We start from the raw sequence: 19,495 nt of genomic DNA, 5'->3' as shown, positions 1-19,495 counted from the left end.
ATGAGGCCTGGCGTCTTTCCTGATGTTTTTGATCCAAAAACGTTATGGTGAGAAAACAATCAAGTTTCTCACGATCTAGGGCACAGTGCACATTTTTTTTATGTTCTAGCAGCCCTCCCTAGGAATGAGATTTGGGGATTTGTAAAGCCACTGAGGATACCTGCAACATTTTGTGTACATGAGAACGTATTTATTTTTATTGAAGTTTAGCTCTAAAGCTTCCAGTAGAGCTACAAGAAAATCAGATAATCCTACGGATCTGTTGTCATAAATTTTGTAACATCTTGTAATAAACCTAATACCATTTTAATGATATTCTAAAACACTGAGACTAAAGATGATCATCTGTCATTAAGGGGCTGAGCTAACCTTTATTTTACCACACTTCCTGGCTTTTTTAGGGGGATGGTTGTTTACACAGTTAGTTTTTTTTTCCCAACACAGGGATTTGGGTAAAATAGATATTTAGATAATTAGTGTAATGGCAGAAAAAGTTGAAAATAAAGGCCAATGAATGCATCAGGGTATTAGTTACTTTCTCATCCCTTTCCTACTTCCTGACTTATAGTTGGCTATGCAAATATTCATTACTTAAGATTCTTGTGTTATGGGGCTTTTTCTCTATTTTTTGAGTATGGAAATTCTAGGTTGTCTTTCAATGAGGTCAGTTAGGGACTCTGCTAATAAAACATTGGTTGGAAACATCTGTGGCCTGGAGCCAGTTTTATCTTAGTTGCTTGGCAGTTCAGTTAAGACTCTACCCTCAGAACATTTTTTACATACTAGTGGCTAATTTTTCTCAAACCTTTAAAAGCACCAAGAACCAAATGGACTGTGACATAATATGTGTGTTTCTGAGGTGTAGCTCAGTATTTGATTTCCAGCGTGTGCCACTTTTTCTTGCACGTGTGTCACTTTTTCTTCCTCGTGTGTGTGTTCATTCTCTCAAGGAAGATAGCTCGGACACTTTCTGCCAATTTGCTTTGAACAGAGACATAATGGAAGCACAAGAAGACTGTTATTTAAGTGGAAAGGAGGAAAACTGATAGAAAATAGTAGACCCCAAATGCCCTTTTGTCTACATGCCAAGATTATTCATTGCCAGAACCAAATAGCAAATGTGTTATGTCTGAACAGCTTCCCATGCTAACTGGCTCTTCACTTCCAAGCCTTAAAATCTATGTTATATCTATGGTACACCTGCCTGTCTGAATCTGATTTCAAGCCATTTTCTAAAAGCTGTCTTATTATTATCCTATAAGTCAAATAAAATGTGTTCTTCCAGTTAGAGAGAAGTTCACAGGCACTGATTTTTGCATAATCGATGACATCGATGCTGGGTATTGAGAGAACTAGAAATGGGACTATAATTGAGTCATGGCTCAGCTGCAGCAAAGAGAAGTGCAAATACTAACCCGTGGAGAATAGCAGGGAGGCAGGTGGCAGTAGTTTCAGGCTTTCTTACAGTTCATTTATCAGCGTGGGGCAGTAAGGTAGTAACTAAAAACTAATGATCCCTATACATTGTACATTTTCCAGTTTTCTGTTTAAATAGCCACAGGAAATAAAAATATGAATGAAGACACATATGCATTATCATTTGTCAGCAAGTGATGGAAATCAGAGCTGGCCATGTTAACGATTTCCTCCTCCAGGTCTCCAACACTTGCAGTGAACAAACAACCCTGTGTGATTTGGGAACTCATCAAGATAGACAGTTTTTGATACTTTTATGAAAATAGATAGTTTTTGATAGTTTTATCTCCCTCTGTAAAGGAACTTTTAAGCAGAGGAATCAAATTGAACATTTCCTCCTGTAACTTCTCTTAATATTTGGATTTATAACTCTGTGAAAGTCAAGGCATAGGAAATCATTGCTAAGCTTCTAAACCAAAAAGGCTTACTAAGTTTTGAAAGCCACATTAAGAGAAGTGCAGATGTAACAAGCAGCTTATCTATGTGGTCCTTCCCTTGCTAGGAAGCTCTGCTCAAGCTGTTGAGGTCATTGTTCCAAATAAGCTTTATATTCCTCTATAGAAGTTCATAAATATGTTTAGAGCTGCATTTGTTTTTTGAAAGCAGAAAAGCAGAACGTCACTTGGGATTATTTTAAGGGCTTAATTTTTAAAATAGGATGACTAAGTCATCTGCAGCTAATAAATGATTATCTCATCAAGATCACAGTGCTTTGGGGGTGGGTAAAATATATAGTAGCACTACCCTGAGGTATCAACTACAGTACTCCCCAACACCCCAACAGTGTATGAAGAATGATAGCATGCCAGTCTCTTCCTTTCATCATCTTTTAAAAAGCTAATTAACATATTAACTGTGCTTGTCAAAATGTAGGGCAAATCATTTATAAATAAGCCTGTCAAATGTAATGAGCTTGCATATTAAATCATCCGTTTCTCTATTACATCTCTGATTTAAGATTAAAATTAATTTATTTAACATCGTAGCAGCTGGGTGGTTAGAAAAAATTTCCATACCACTCTTGATATATAGAAAAATGTTGACATCGAAATTGATTTCGCATATATTAGAAAAGAAATTGCCTGTTTATTAAGTATGAAAAGCCCATTTAACATTGCTTTTTTATTAAATAAGCCTAATCACCATACATATTGGCAATATACAAAGTTCTGCAATCATCTTTAATGATCTTTCTTGACCAAGGAAATGTATATAATAAAATAATGTTTCTTAGGATTTAGGTTTATTTACTAATGTTTTAAGGTAGAGAATCACAAATTAGCCCTACCATAGCCCCTACTCTGAAAGTAAATTTGTTCTATATGAGGTCCTGTGGTTTGATTTGAGACTTGAGTAATAATAATAGTAACAACAATAGGTACTTCTATTGAACACAAACTGTATTCTGAGCCTTGTTATGCATTTTAAATACTTACCTATTTTACCATGATACAGTGAAAGAAAACCAAACCCAGAGATACTAAATAATATGGTTAAGGTCTTGCAGTTAGTAAGTAGAGCACACATTCAAACTCAAAGATAACCTACTCAAAGCCGTTTCTTTTTACAAGACACTACGTAATCTCTTAAGATGATTTATTTAAAATTTGGTCTTTATTTTACCACTAGAACAACTCCAAAACACAAATACAGCAAAATATATATTTTATAATTTAGGTTATACTCTGAGTCATGTCCTTTGCCTAGCTCAAATATAGTGGGTGTCTTTCACTCCACAGTCTGTGGACTGTTTTTCTCTCCTGACATCGTTTTAAGACATTTTACTATACAGTTTTATGCAAGGAAGAGTTTTTTTAAAAAAATAAACTAAGACAGGAATCATTGGATTGAATACATTTTCACAGGACTAGTACTTATGCTGGCGTGTACTAATATTTTCCCAATTCCTAGCCATTACTCATTTATTACTTTTGCTAAAATGAATGAGTTCATTTTAAACCGAAGGATAGTAAGAATGAGAATTTGAGTTCATGAGTTATGTTGAATCATCTATCTGTCAGCACTGTTTGTACTATTTCTAATTAATCAGGTCATAAGACCAAGGAACATATGAATTAGTTACTGTCAAATGTAACACCTCTTTAAGAGTTCTTGAGAACTGCTCAAATAATGCATGATCCAAGTGACTTGTTGGTGTAGCCACCGAAATGCAATGCAACGAAACAAAAGAACTGGGGACAGTCAGAAGGGCATCCAGGAGATTGAAGCTGATCTCACGGTGGCAGCCATGGTTTCTAAGCCCACTCCCACTACGGAAGTCCCTTAAAATTAGGATGACCCTGTATTTTATTATTATACCAGGACACCATTGAGAGTTAATAATTCTGCCAGGATAATAGGTGTAAAACAGAGATAACTGTGACATGTGGTCACCTTTCTCATAATGCACTAGAGCAATAATTTACTAAATACTACTAATCAGAAGAGACTTAACACATTCGAGTGTTTAATTCACACTAAAGACTACTGACTACAAACTCAAATTCCTTGTTACAAACTTCATGTTACATTGCCTAATACAGTGTAACTGTGTATACAGAACTGTGAGTACAGTTCTCTCATATTAGGTTATTGTGGCATTTTAGAGTGGCTACTAAAGTGCCGAATTTAGTGATAGCTTTGGGATGCTGAAAGGAAGCACCTCTATTTTTCTGTCAAAAATCTAGTGTGGGGCTGGGTACGGTGGCTCACAACTGTAATACCAGCACTTTGGGAGGACGAGGCAGGTGGATCACTTGAGGGCAAGAGTTCAAGACCAGCCCCACCTAAATGGTGAAACTGTGTCTCTACTAAAAATACAAAATTACCTGGGCATGGTGGCACACGCCTGTAACCCCAGCTACTTGGGAGACTGAGACAGGAAAATCTCTTGAACCCGGGAGGCAGAGGTTACAGTGAGTTGAGATCGCACCATCGCACTCCAGCCTGGGTGACAGAGTGAGACTCTGTCTCAAAAAAAAAAAAAAATCTAGTGTGGTTATAGTTTTTATATCCCATTGTTGTTTATCGGTGTGTATGTTTGTGAGAGAAAGAGTATATGTGTGTTTTCAGTGCATATGTTTCGTCATTTATTGGCAATAAATTAGCTGAATGACAATATGTAAAATGAGACATTGTTCACTACCAAATATTTTTAAGAACAAATAAAAATTTCCCCATTTTAGATCAATGTTTGCAAAATAATTGGCTATCCACAAACTGGTTTTTGGGTGATTTTTAAATAGCCAATCACAGAGATTCAGTTTCATGACATTATTATAACCCTTGGTGCATTCAGCTGCCTCACTGGTTTGTGAGAATAACAAGAGATGGTTACATGTAAAATTTTTTAAGAAATATAAAACTCCCCAAATGTTGAGAACAGTGTTCTTATCAACTCTTAGAATGTCAATCAGCCAGGCTACATATACTGCATTTCTATTGGGGTATAGCATCCAAGGGTACTATGGGATATATAAAAGCTGCTCTATTCGGTTTTAGGGAAATTAACATACTGCCTATGTCTTGAGAATCAAAAATAATTTTTGGCCCAGGATATTCTTATCTTAAGAGTGTGTGTGTGTGTGTGTGTTTTAATTTAGAAATATATAGGCAGGAGTGTTGGCTTACACCTGTAATCCTAGCACTTTGGGGGCCAAGGTGGGTGGATGGCATGAGGCTAGGCGTTTGAGACCAGCCTGGGCAACGTGCTGAGATCCCATCTCAGCAAAATATAAAAATTCAGTTACCATAGTAGAGTGTGCCTGTAGTCCCACAGGAGGCTGATGTGGGAAGACAGCTTGAGCCCCGGATTCAAGGCTGCAGTGAGCTATGATCACACCATTGCACTCCAGCCTGGCCCCAAGAGTGAGACCTACAAAAATAAAAAATGAAAAAAAAAATAGAAATACATAAACTAGTATTCAAAGTTTAGAGAACATTGGATGTGCACTGGTGCTTTCGTGTTGTAAGTTGTGTATTTATTCATATAGAAATCATTTCTCTGAACATTGTCAACCTAAATAACAAAAACGGAGAGGGAGACTCTCCAAAAGAAAATGATGTTTATTCAGAAACAGGCATTGCAATGGGAATATGTGTGCCGTAATAAATTATGTGCATATTGAGGGAGGTGAAGGAAGACAAAGGTTTTTTGTTTTTTTTGTTTTTTGTTTTTTGAGGCGGAGTCTTACTCGGTCACCCAGACTGCAGTGCAATGGCGCGATCTCAGCTCACTGCAACCTTTGTCTCCCGGGTTCAAGAGATTCTCTTGCCTCAGCCTCCTGAGTAGCTGGGATTACAGGTGCCCACTACCATGCCTGGCTAATTTTGGTATTTTTAGTAGAGATGGGGTTTCACCATGTTGGTCAGGCTGGTCTCGAACTCCTGACCTTGAGATCCACCCGCCTCGGCCTCCCAAAGTGCTGGGATTACAGGCGTGAGCCACCGTGCCTGGCCAACAAAGGTTTTTAAAGGAAAATGAGAAGAATTACATAATTGTTTTATGATAATTATCCTTGACTACAAAGATCAGTAACAAGGGTGATGGCAGTCTGACATTGGGCAGGCAGATGTCTTCATAGAAGTATTTTTTGTGTATAAGGTTGCAGTGGCCTTTGTGCAAGGCTGTGTTTTTTGCAGCCTTTTGTGATAGTTTTCATGTATGAGAACCCTTCCTTCGTGGCCTTCCCCAGCTCTGTTTGTCAGGGATTTTAACACAAGTGAATCCATTTTGACTGTGACAACTCTCACAAAATGTAACTAGCAGTGTCTTGCTTTATAAAGGAAAGTCATTGTTATAGTAGAAAACATATTGAAAACCTAGGTCAGCTTCCCTCTTAGCTGGGTGACTTCCCTCTTAGCCACTTCTTAGCTGGGTGACTTTAGTTGAACAAATTCCTTAGCTACTCCTAGCTTCAGTTTCCAAACCAGAAAACTGAAACAATAAAATCTATTTTAAGTATAACCTATAACTAATACATACCACAGCAATAACAATAGAAAAACAGTGATCTTCTGCCTCATCAATACCCACCCTTTAATCCTATTTCCCAGAAGCAACTACTTTTAACTGTTTGTTTTTAATTATTTTTTATTTATTTTTACTTTTAACTCTTAGACATGGTATTTTACGTCTGTCTTAAATTGCTTATATTGCTATTCATTGATTTACTATTTTCGACACTAGCTACTAAGTAGGTATTATGGTAGATGAGGATTTAACTTGCTTCTGTCAACCTTACTTCATTATCCTAATTTAGAATCTATATCACGTCTTAGAACATTAATATATAAATATTATTCATGCTTAAAGTCAAGTGGTATTTATGATGATATATTTTCTTGTATAACCTTTTGCTTTTCCTGGACTTAATAACTGTCTGTGATTCTTATTAGTTGCCTTTGCTCTTATGGCTGATTGTAACTGTGAAGAATTTATCAATTACCTATGAAAACATATTTTTCAAATTCTCAAACACAACAGCAAATCTATCAGTTCCATTTACTTTTTTTACCTCTCCTTTCCTCAACCATTTTCTTGAAACTTTCCTCTCTCAGCTTTCTGATTTCTTGGCTTAGCACAATGTAGCATTTCTTATCTCAGACTTCATTTGCTCCCCACTCATCCCCGTCCCCACTTTGTCTCTGCATGGTGTTGTAGGTCCTGAGCTGGTTATTCTCTGTTCTCTTCCCAATCTGTTCCCCACCCTCTTCTGTCCTGCCCTGTGTCTTACTTCGCTGACCCCTAGGGAATTGCACCCTCTCAGCTGCCATCACTCACTGGTTTCCAGCTGGGTTCAGGCAAAAACAAGTGAGAGGAGAGAGTGTATATTTTTCCCTAATTCTTCTGCATGTTGGACCATGTTTCTGGAAATGACTACTACAACTTTTGTGGGGAAGCTTCTCTCTCATAACACTAGCTGTCAGTAGACACTAATAACACTTAGTTATTAGTTGGAGAGGGAGTCATGGCTTCCTGCTGTTGCTAGAATCTGAGTATTTCAGTATGTTTTATTGGTTCCCTTATAGCTCTATTCGTAGTCACTTCTGGGTTGGATTCATTTTCATTCTGGAATGTCACTGACTGCAGATTCCCTTTATCTGGATTCCATGTCTTCCTCCTTTAGGTGGATTAGAAGAATGCAGGATTAGAGATACAGTTTTCAAATTCTTAGTATTTTGAAAACGCCTTTATTCTATTCTCACAAATGACTGATGTTTGGCTAAGTGTATATCATTAATGATAATGTATAACTTGAATATTAATTTTTTTCCTCAGAATTTTCAATACATTTATTTCCCTAGAGCTTCTGGTATTGCTGCTGAGAAGTGTGATTCCATTCTCCATTTCTCGATCATTTGTGTGCCCTCTCATACTTCCTCCCTGGAGGGAATTGGGTTCTTCCCTCTATACCTGGTATTCCAGAATTTCATGATGATATTGCCTTGGTAGTGTCTTTTTCTATTGGTGCTGGGTAAGTTTCCTTCAAGATAAAGAATAATGTGTTTTAGCTCTTAGAAAACTTCTTGAATTTCTTTAAAAAAATTATTTCTTCCATCCTCTCTGTCTTCACTTTCTAGAAAATTTGTATTACTTTGATATTGGAACTCCTTTCTTAATCCTCTATTTTTTAAAGTCTTTTATATAACTTTGTGTCTTACAAACCTTCTATTTAAAAAAAAAATCAGCTTCCATATATAAAATTGTTCTTGCTTCCTTTCCTTCTGATCTCTATTTCTTCAGACACGGGGATGGGGACATTTTTTGGCTTTTAATTTACTTTTATACATTAAGCACTGTAAATCTATACACTTAGAAGGGCCCAATTAACCGGTCAGTTCATTTTATATCTTTCAGGCATAGAGCTAAACTTCTGGTTCGGAGATCCCCAGATGTCAGTATCTGAAGGCTTTTTCTTTGTTCCTCCTCACATGCTGATTACAGGCAGCTGACATCCTCAAAGCAGAGTGGAAAGGGGAGCTGATGGTCACATAGACCAGTAAACGTATTTTTCACTTGATTTCCCTTTTTTTCAGCTCAGTGCCTCACCCTGCTCTCTTCTGCAACTTTTATCTTCAATTTGAGGCTTCCTGGGTTTAATGTCATGTACCCCGCTGGTATGTGTTTAGGGTGAGATGAGGGATAGTCAGAGAAGACTTATGAGGCAAAAGTTTGCTCTTCATATACATTTTCATTTCTCCCCTCTATCTCCAGCTGTCAGACTCAGCTTCACACTTTTTACATCCTGAACTTTTTCCAAGTTGCTGTAGGTAAATAGTCTGACTATAACTTGAAGCTGTAACTGCCTGTGGTCTGCCTAGATTGTCACGTCTTCATCTACATCTTCTCAAAACAGGTTACCTCTCACGTACTTGTGCCTTCTCATAGAGTTCTTTTATCCTTGTTTAAAATTTTATTTCCTAACTGACACTTTGGTCACTTTGGAGAAGACAAATGCAGCAATGTTAGTGAGTGCTGCTTGAGTGCAAGAACGAGGTCTTTCTCACCTTGAACGTCTTGATATTATGTAAGGTTGTCCAGAAGGGAGGAAAGGAGGGAGGGAGGGAGGGAGGTGGGAGGGGAGGTAGGGAGGTAGGGGGAGAGGGAGGGGGAGAGGGAAGGAAGGAAGGAAGGAAGGAAGGAAGGAAGGAAGGAAGGAAGGAAGGAAGGAAGGAAAAAAGGAAGGAAGGAAGGAAGGGTGGAAGGAAGGAAAGCAGGCTGGCTCATATTGCATAAGGAGGGAATTAGGTTCATATTGTATAAGGATCTTTGTGGGAAGGGAGCTGCCCTAATTCTAGAGGTGTCTAGAAAGGGAGATCTATGCACGTTTTACCACATGCCCTGCTTTTGTTGATTATTTAATATTTGTGGCTTTAACTATGAACATTGCCTACTAAGGGTCTTTGTCATGTAGACATTTGTGATTTTCCTGGGGCACAAATTTAACTTGCATATGCTGATGAGTGGGAGCTGATTAAATAGCATAATGCAGGCAGGAAACTCATGACTGCTGGCATCTTAGTGTGGTGGTGGTTTATAATCCCTACCATTTAACTCTTAGTGAAATAACAAATTTATGAAAACCAACCTGAAAAGAAAGCCATATACTGGTTGATGAGATAGTGATGCAAGTTTATAAAATGTGAGGTCATAATTCTTTTTTTTTTTTGAGACAGAGTCTCACTCTGTCACCCAGGCTGGTGTGCAGTGGCACAATCTTGGCTCATTGCAAGCTCTGCCTCCGGGGTTCACGCCATTCTCCTGGTGAGGTCATAATACTTTAAAAAGATAATAATTTTACATGAGTGGATTATAGAAAGTAGTTCTTTGGATCTATGGGCTGTATGAATCCAAAAAAAAGCTTGCTGTTAAAACCAGCAAAAGTAGTTAGTGAAGCATTTTCAACAAGTGTTTAGGCAATAGAAAATTTCTAATCCAGTGAAGGTGAAAAAGTGGATCATTAACTTATATGCACAGGAAAGACATGATTGAATGGAAATGTGATTGGAGAGAAACTAGGAGCCTCTACAAATGTCATTGTGTGACAATAGTTACTAAAGATGCCTACTAGAATGTTACTAGGATGTCTACTTCATATTGCTTATTGAAGGATGGAAGTGGAGAATTCTGTGCTTGTTATGACAATTGTGAATTAATTCCTCAGTACTGCATTACCTGGAGGTTATTTTAATTAAGAATCACATTTTCATTTGCTGGTATTTTGCTGTATGGATTACTATAAGTTAAATGTTTTGGTGGCTTTCTTAATTTTAGATGCTATATTATGTAATTGGTAAACTTAGATGTTTGTGGGATTTAAAAAAAAATTTATTCTTCAAATGTTGTATCCTTAGATTCCTGTTGGTAGATGTCATTAGAAAAAAAGAAAAGAAATAAAACAATAGTTGAAAAAGAACTAAACTTGAACTCAACTAAAACAACCTATCAGTGTCCAAGAAACATCCTGCTAAATTTCATTAAAAATAAAACAAAACGTATTCGTAGTATTTGACAGTCGCTTAGTAATTACTAATGACAGAATCCGAATAGCTTCCTATTTTCCTACACCCGTATGGGTTGCTCATCTTTTACTGTGGCATTTTCTATTTCTCTGTATTTCTGTGTGAGACAATAGATTCCAAGAGTGGGATGTTTATATAATTGAATTTTCAGTTGAGCTTGGCAAAGCTTTTCTCATTTTTCTGATTGATAATTTAAATGGTTCTTCCTTTATTGTTAGCTTTTACCATGTTTGTTTTTGAATACTTAATATAGTCATAGCCTAATGGAAACTCCAACAGATTAAAAACTTTATTATATAAATAAATAAATTTCCATCTATTTGTGACCATTTTATAACCTCTGAAATTAGAGGCGCTTGTTTTTGTTTGTTTTTTCTCACACACTGGGTGTGGTTGGTGGTAACACACACACACACACACACACACACACACACACACACAAAAACAGCTCTAGAATCTCAGGGTAGCTCTCTTGCCACAGAAATCTTCCTTATACCTTGTGAGTCACTTCATTCATTTATTCATTCAGCAAAACATTACAGAATGTCGAGAGGTTCAAGGTGAGAAAGACCTGGTTCCTGCCCTCGAGCAGCACCCACTAGCACTACTGCATTGTGCAACCCCAAAGGCATCATTCAAGTTGTAATCTATGTGCAGTGGCCAGACTGCAAAGCTACATTCCAGGGCAAATATTTGAGAATATTCCAAGCAGCCCACAGACTTCACCAAAAAAATAGACCTTGTTAATCTGTACTGGAAAGGTTTTTGCCTTTAGGTCTTGCATCCATTATCTAAGATATTAGGTGGTTGTCAAATATTTTACTGTAAAATATCAATCATCCAGTCATATATCTTAGTAGTGCCCATTTCAGCATTCTTACTCATAGTCCATCAAAGTCTAGCTATGCCATTTGATGACTGGAACTAAATATATCAACTTAACATAGTGTAAATTGAAGTTCAGAATTCTGCTTATAGTAGGATAATTTACATGAAGGTTTTAGCAGTGATTTCTCTTCACGATATGCCATATGAAGTTTCTTGAAAAAGATTGCTTGATGTGTCTTTTGCTTTGATTTTTAAGATAATTACCCCTGAATAAATTTTTCCTAATTTCCTACGTTATTGCATAAGGATTAATACATTTGCAGAGAGAAGCCTTAAAATATGACTTCCTTGTTTTGCATCAGCTGTCATATAAACAGAAATTAAAGATGTGCAAGTCTTATTAATTTGCTTTTTTCTCATTCTGCCTGGTCTATGCTTATTCCTTAGAGAAGGGCCGTCGTTGGTAGAGTTTTAAATGAATTATCAAATGGAACTTCTCCTTTCATTGTTCCATAATACAAGAAATAATATTTATCTGCTATTTCTTGTAATATTTTTCATTTTTCTTTTTTTTCTTACAGTAGTCTTCAGTGAGGGCATTTCCTATTTATATTTTTATATTAATTGTGACTGGTTGCTGGATGTTACCAGTCCAAATATTCCCCGTTATCTATGTAACCTGGAGTTATTACTTTATACTCCATCTCTAGAGTCTTCGTTATCCATGGGAGTCTGTGTTGAATTTTTCAGCTTTTTTTTTTTTTTTTTGAGATGGAGTCTCACTCTGTCGCCCAGGCTGGAGTGCAGTGGTGCAATCTTGGCTCACTGCAACCTCCGCCTCCCAGGTTTAAGCAATTCTCCTGCCTCAGCCTCCTCAGTAGCTGGGATTACAGACGTGTGTCACCATGCCCAGCTAATTTTTGTATTTTTAGTAGAGACAGGGCTTCACCATGTTGGCCAGGCTGGTCTTGAACTCCTGACCTCAGGTGATCCACCCACCTCGGCTTCCCAAAGTGCCGGGATTAAAGGTGTGAGCCACTGTGCCCGGCCAAATTTTTAAGCACTTTTTAAACACAGCCAACATCATATTTTCAGTGCATTAGCAATGATGGTAGACTTCAGTTTTCTAGGATAGTTTTACTGTGTTCTCTGCCAAAGCCTCTAATTTTGAAGATTTGGTTTTGATTTTGTCTTTATCTTTGCTGGCATTTGTGTCACCAGGGAAGAAATCAAAGTTGCCATCTCTATTTCCTCTTTTTTAACCTGAGCAGGCTGACCAAATAAAGACAGGTTGTTCTGACTGCGGAGGCAGCATAGCATAACAAAGAGATTGCTGACCCTGGATTCAGGAGATGCAGTTTCTGATTCTGCGACCTACACTAAGACATTTAAACATATAATACAGCTTCCTTACATGTAAAAATCAAAAGATTGTCTGAGGCCTTCGCAAAGGTACCTCTATCTCTAAATTTTAGCATTCAAGTAAATTGTACAGTGGAGCAAAAGGTTTCCATGGAGACTGCTGGAGTTCCTTTGGAGTCTCTTAGAAATGAAGTTAGAGTTCAGATATTTTGGTAAAATTACTGAGTTGATTTTTTTTTAGTGTTTAATTTCATAGGATAATATTAGCTCTAAATCAAATGCCTTTTTCTGTTGCAGTATCTTGTGTGTACTCCTCAGACTAGTTTATGCAATTCATTCATTTATTCCCTCATTTTTTTATTATTATTATACTTTAAGGTTTAGGGTACATGTGCACAACGTGCAGGTTTGTTACATATGTATACATGTGCCATGTTGCACCCATCAACTTGTCATTTAGCATTAGGTATATCTCCTAATGCTATCCCTCCCTCCTCCCCCCACCCTACAACAGTCCCCGGTGTGTAATGTTCCCTTTCCTGTGTCCATGTTTTCTCATTGTTCAATTCCCACCTATGAGTGAGAACATGCGGTGTTTGGTTTTTTGTCTCATTTTAAAGATATTGATTGAACACCTATTTTGTACAAGGCAGTTTGTGAGATCTTGGAGCTGAAAAGATGAGAAAGATGTATTCATGCCTTCAAGGTCACAAGGAAAGACAGTGTGATGAGCCATAACACAGGTATATAGTTAGTACAGTGGCAGCTCAGAGGTGAAGGTGATAAATTTATCCTCGGTGAATGATTAAGGGGGTCAGGGGAGGCTTCACCCGGTGGTAATTACTCTGCCTGACTTCTCAAAGCCATCTTTCCAAGCTAACAAAGCTAGGTTTGAAGGACATGTAGATCATGCCATGGACAAAGACTAACAGGTGAAATATCTGTTGTTTTGTGGATAGAGATGGAGGATAGGATTTCAGAAGCATTCAAAAAGGACGGTAAGGAGGAAGAGAGAAAGCGATTGGAGATTGGATTCTAGAAGTACTTAGGAATACTTAGGATGTAGACAACTTGATGACTGCACATACGTAGTTTAAAAAAAAAAAGGCAAAAGATTTCAGATGATTCCTGGGTTTCTGGATCTGGTAACTGGACCAGACAGCAAAAATACATCTTTGCCATTTCATTAAAAAATAATAATAATAAATGTACATAGTACTTAAAGTGTATGAGCAAAAATTATCATTGGAACATAAGGAACATTTATGCTGGTTGGCACTTTAAGATGGTTGGGTTTCTCAGTCTTCCCTGTTAGTTTTATTGCTGATGTAGATCCTAGTAAGAGGATTCTAATCACTTGCCTAGTGCCTCCCTCCAAGTCAGCAGCAGGCCAGCCTGGGCCTTGAGTCTACTGAACCACATTAGCTTAGCTTCCCATACTTGATTTTTTACTTTTATTTTTATTCTGATATGCTTAATTTGTAAGTACAACTTCTTAGAGATATAATTTTGTTTCATAGTTGAAAAATAAATATTATAGTTTCCCATTATATTAAAAGTTTATTGTTTTGAATCAAATATTTTCTAAGATGGGCTTTTACCCACAATCTAGGGTTACATTTTCATTCCTTAAGAGCAAAATACTCCATAGAAGTATTTGACTAAGATATATTGTGCCTATCTGTGCCTAATGAAGCACTAACCACAGTAAATGATGAGTGGCAGCTTAATCAATTCGGTTCCTTCTGTAGTCACCAAGGCCATGCAGAATGTAATTTTTTAATCTTTCACTTTTCAAATACTGCAAGTGCCAAAATGAAAAGATTAAGCCTGTTATATGTAATAAATTTTCTTTTAGAATATAGAAAAAAGTCACTTTTTAATTTTCATCTTTTTGAAGCTGATCTCCTAGGGAAGAAAACTCTTTCGTCTATTTTACAAATATATACATTCCATCAGAGAAGAGTAAGATAAATAAATGGCTACCTTGGTGCATCAAATAGTTCTAGCTTTAATTGCATAATGGTTTATTTCAGTGAACCATGGCTAAATAAAATTACCTATTAGGTTAATTAATGTGGAAGCATTCTGAGTTTGTATTGCATCCCTGTGTGTTAAATTTACGTTATGTTTTGCATTTAATCTAACTTATTTCAGTGATCTCCTGTTTCTTTGTTGTTCCTTTAGCTGGAGCTTGAATATATGTTCAGAGAATTGATCTGAGTTATAAAACTCTATTCAAAACAGAATTACCCAAATTCCTTTACATTCTTGCCCCTCAGTACCTGATTTTGAGAACAGCAGCATCAGCATGGCTTGGAGGCTTGTTAGAAATGCAGGATCTCAGGCCTCAACCCATACCCAGTAATTAGAATCTGAATTCTAAGAAGATCCCCGTGTGGTTAGCATACACATTAAAGGATGAGAAGCACTGCTTCAAGTACTTTTTTTGGAAGGATACATAGGATTTGAGGAAATTTCTGATGCCAGCATAATGTTGAAAGGCAGAGAACTAACCTGTAATGAGTTATGGTTCTGTTCATCTGCTTGCTGCCTGTCAGAATCAGAAACAGCTTGACACTCCATTTTTTAACATCCTTCTTTCCAAAGGTTTCAACAATGCAGATGGCTCTGAGGGCTCTAACTAATTTTCTAAACTTGAGAAGAGGTCTCTTATCACTTTCAATTAGGAAATTATGTATAATAAGGGGCAGGTCTCCCCCCACCATAATAGTCTAAGTTTGATGAGTCATTGTTCCTGCTGCACATATGGCAATGCACAGGCTGTGCTGTGTCATGATCCCTCTGGAATTGAAACTGTCACTCTGCTTAAAGCTCTCAGTCCTAAGGAATCCCAAGCCTTTGCTAACACATGGGTGCAATAAAAAAATGAAAATCTAGGCAATGTTTTCTGACATTTTCATTGCACTATATTTTAAAATATTAGAGTCTTTCTGCATTATCTACTGAGATTGAGCCAAACTTTTATCAGGGGAACCAGCCCCCAATATTTCAACGTAGGTTCTTTCTATTTTCCCTAAGTGTCGGCTGATCTGAGAAATAAAGAGAAAGAATACAAAGAGAGAAATTTTACAGCTGGGCCTCTGGGGGTGTCATCACATATTGGTAGGACTGTGATGGCGACCTCAAGCCGCAAAACCAGCAAGTTTTTATTAGGGATTTTGAAAGGGGAGGGGGTGTACTTACAGGGAGTAAGTCACAGAGATCACATGCTTCAAAGGGCAATAAAAGATCACAAGACAAGGGCAAAATTAGAATTACTGATGAGGGTCCGTGTCCCGCTGTGCCCGCATTGTCTTGATAAACATCCTAACAGGAAACAGGGTTCGAGAGCAGACAACCGGTCTGACTAGAATTCACCAGGCTGGAAATTCCCAATCCTAGTAAGCCTGAGGGTACTGTAGGAGACCAGGGCGTGTTTCAGTCCTTATCTCAACCTCATAAGACAGACACTCCCAGAGCGGCCACCTATAGACCTCCCCCCAGGAATGCATTCCTTCACCAGCGTATCAATTATTAATACTTCTTTCTGGGAAAAGAATTCAGTGATATTTCTCCTACTCACACAACCGTCTATAGGCTTTCTACGAGAAGAAAAATATGGCTCTATTCTGCCTGACCCCACAGGCAGTTAGACCTTATGGTTATCTTTCCTTGTTCCCTGAAAATCGCGGTTATTCTGTTCTTTTTCAGGGTGTTCTGATTTCATATTGTTCAAACACACATGTTTTACAAACAATTTGTACAGTTAACACAATCATCACAGGGTCCTGAGGTGACATACATCCTCAGCTTATGAAGATTACGGCATAAAAATTATAAAATATTAATTTTGGAATAAAAAGTCCATGAATCTTCTACAATTATGTTCAGAATTGCATAAAACAGGTGTATCTTCTGCCACGGCTTCAGCCAGTCCCTTTGTTCTGGGTCCCTGACTTCCCGAAACAAACTTTTGCCTTGAGAATTAGGGAAGAAGGAGAACAATGTTTTATTTTTTTGATATCTGAATCTAACCAAAATTAGATTAATGTCAACTAGAGAAATAATAACCTTTATGTCTTATTCTGCTTCTTCGTGATATAATTATTTATTGAGTTAATTACCATTTAGTTAATATCTTTTTGAGAAAATTGACTGAGTATAGTCCATTGAAAATATGCATCAAATGCAGATGTTTTTATTATGCATGCTGATGGATATAATTAATCCATATTTAGTTGAAATATGTAAAGTTATCCTACACCATAAAATCCCAACAGGACTTTAATGAACAGATACATACATTACAAGGCATATTAGCTGGTGCCTTTTTGACCTAACCCTATTTCATTCAAGTCTGGTAATGTTGCCATATCGCCATAACCCCTATCAGTCATTTGGACTATATTTTTAACAGTAAAAGACCTGATCTTTGTTCTGAGAAAGGTGATGGTAGCTAATACATTTACAAGTAAATAAATAAATTGCAGTTGTAGAAAGTATCATGGAGAGCACAGAGTTAGGGGACCTCACATAGCCTGAGAGATCAGAAGACCTTCCCACAGAAGTAACCCTGAACTTGTCTTTCCCTATTCTAATGGAGGAAAGTTCTTACTCCTTCCGTATGAATTACATTATTTTCTATGTATTACACACTCCACCCCACCCTTGCCCCAAATCTAATAGTTTAAATAAATCTTTTCACCTTGAATTCCTCTGTCATAGAGTATATGTATATATATTTTTCAAATACTTTCATATTAAATGTTTAATTTAATTTTTAAAAATTGACAATAATTTACATTTTCATGGGGTACGTAGTGATGTTTTGATACGTATAATGTATAGTGATCAGATCGGGGTAATTAGCTCATCCCTCATATAAAAACATTTATCATTTCTTTGTGTTGGAAACATTCAATATCTTCCTTCTAGTCATTTGAAACTATATAATATAGTATTATTGTTATAGTCTTATATATAGTATATGTTACATATAATATAGTTGTATTTTCTTAACTATAGTCATCCTACAATGGTATAAGACGCTAGAACTTATTCCTTCCTTCTGGCTGTAATTTTATATCTTTTAGCAAATCTCTCCCTATACTTTCCTTCCCTACCCTTAGCAGCCTCTAGTATCTTCTGTTCTACTTTTTACTTCTACGACACTGACTTTTTTTAGCTTCCGTATATGAGTGAGAACATGCGGTGTTTAACTTTCTGTTCCTGGCTTATTTCACTTAACATAATGTCCTCCATTTCCATCTATGTTGTCACAAAAGACAAGATTTCATTCTTTTTTATGGCTGAATAGTATTCATTGTGCTTGTACACCATATTTTCCTCATCCATTCATCTGTTGTTGAACACCTAGCTTCATTTCCTATCTTAACTATTGTGAATAGTTCTGCAGTGAACATGGGGGTGCAAATGTCTCTTCAATATACTGATTTCTTTTCCTTTGGATAAATTCCCAGTAGTGGGATGGCTAGCTCATATGGTAGTTCTATTTGTAGTTTTTTGAGAAACCTCCATACTGTTCTACATAGAACATTCCCACTAACAGTATATAAGAGTTCCATTTTCTCCACATCCTTGCCAGCATTTGTTATTTTTTATCGTTTTCTTAATGGCCATCGTAATTGGAGTGAAATGTCTTATTGTGATTTTAATGAGAATTTCCCTGATGTTTAGTCATGTTGAGCACTTTTTCATGTTTCTTGGCCATTTGTATGTCTTCTTTTGGAAAATATCTGTTCAGATCATTTGTCCTCCTCCTTTTTTTCTTTTAAAGAGACAGGGTCCTTCTCTGTCACTCAGGGTGGAGTGCAGTAGTGCAATCATAGCTCACTGCAGCTTCAATCTCCTGGGTTCCAGCAGTCCTCCCACCTCAGCCTCCCCAGTAGCTGAGACTACTACAGGTGCTGTCCCACCATGCCTGGCAAATTTTTTTTTTAACTTTTTGTGGAGACAGTCTTGCTATGTTATCCAGATTGGTCTCGAACTCCCTAGCCTCAAGCGATTCTCCCACCTCAGCTTCCAAACTGCTGGGATTACAGGCATCAACCATGGCACCTGTCCTCATCGGCCCATTTTTAAATAAGATTGATTGTTTTTTCATTGTTGAGAAGTTTGAGTTCTTTATATATCCTAGATGTTAATCCCCTGTCATATAAGTAGTTTGCAAATATTTACTCTCATTTTGTGGGTTTTTCTTTCACTCTGTTGATTGTTTCACTCTGTTTTCCTGCGTGTAGCTACATTCTTACCCCACTATATAAAAACTCAATTTAAGTTGGTTGGGGAGATGGATTTGAGACTTATCTCCCATCTGTACAGAAGCTTTTAGTGTAGAAGCCTTGGGTTTGATATAATCCCATTTGTCTATTTTTATTTTTGTTGCCTATGCTTTTGATGTCTTATTCATGAAATCTTTTCCCAGATCAATGTCCTGAAGTGTTTCTCCTGTGTTTTCTTCTAGTCGTTTTACCGTTTTGGGCCTTATGTTTAAGTCTTTAATTCATTTTAAGGTGATTTTGTCTACTGTGAAGCGTGGGAGTCTAGTTTTGTTCTTTCGGATAAGAATATCCAATTTTCCCAGCAGCATTTCTTGAAGAGCTTGTCATTTTCCCATGAGTGTTCTTGGCACTGTTATCAAAACACCAGGGGTTCAGCCTAGGTCCCATTTGCCTGCTGCACAGAAAGCCAGTGGAGGGTTGTGTTGCTTTCTATTCATTCAGCAAATATTTTTGAGCGCTTATTATGTGCCTGACACTCTACTATGTCCTGGGAATAAGGT

At 37.2% G+C, this 19,495-nt stretch overlaps 1 protein-coding gene across 10 annotated transcripts in view; it reads left to right on the top strand.

Moving 5' to 3' along the window:
* The window catches only part of CDK14 (cyclin dependent kinase 14), a 600,921-nt gene that overhangs the window by 358,177 nt on the left and 223,249 nt on the right, over positions 1 to 19,495 (top strand). The gene's annotated exons all lie outside the window — the stretch shown is intronic.

The sequence above is a fragment of the Hylobates moloch genome, unplaced genomic scaffold, assembly GCF_009828535.3.
Source record: "Hylobates moloch isolate HMO894 unplaced genomic scaffold, HMol_V3 SCAFFOLD_1, whole genome shotgun sequence".
Classification (NCBI taxonomy): Eukaryota; Metazoa; Chordata; class Mammalia; order Primates; family Hylobatidae; genus Hylobates; species Hylobates moloch.
This window is presented reverse-complemented; position numbering and strand designations above follow the sequence as displayed.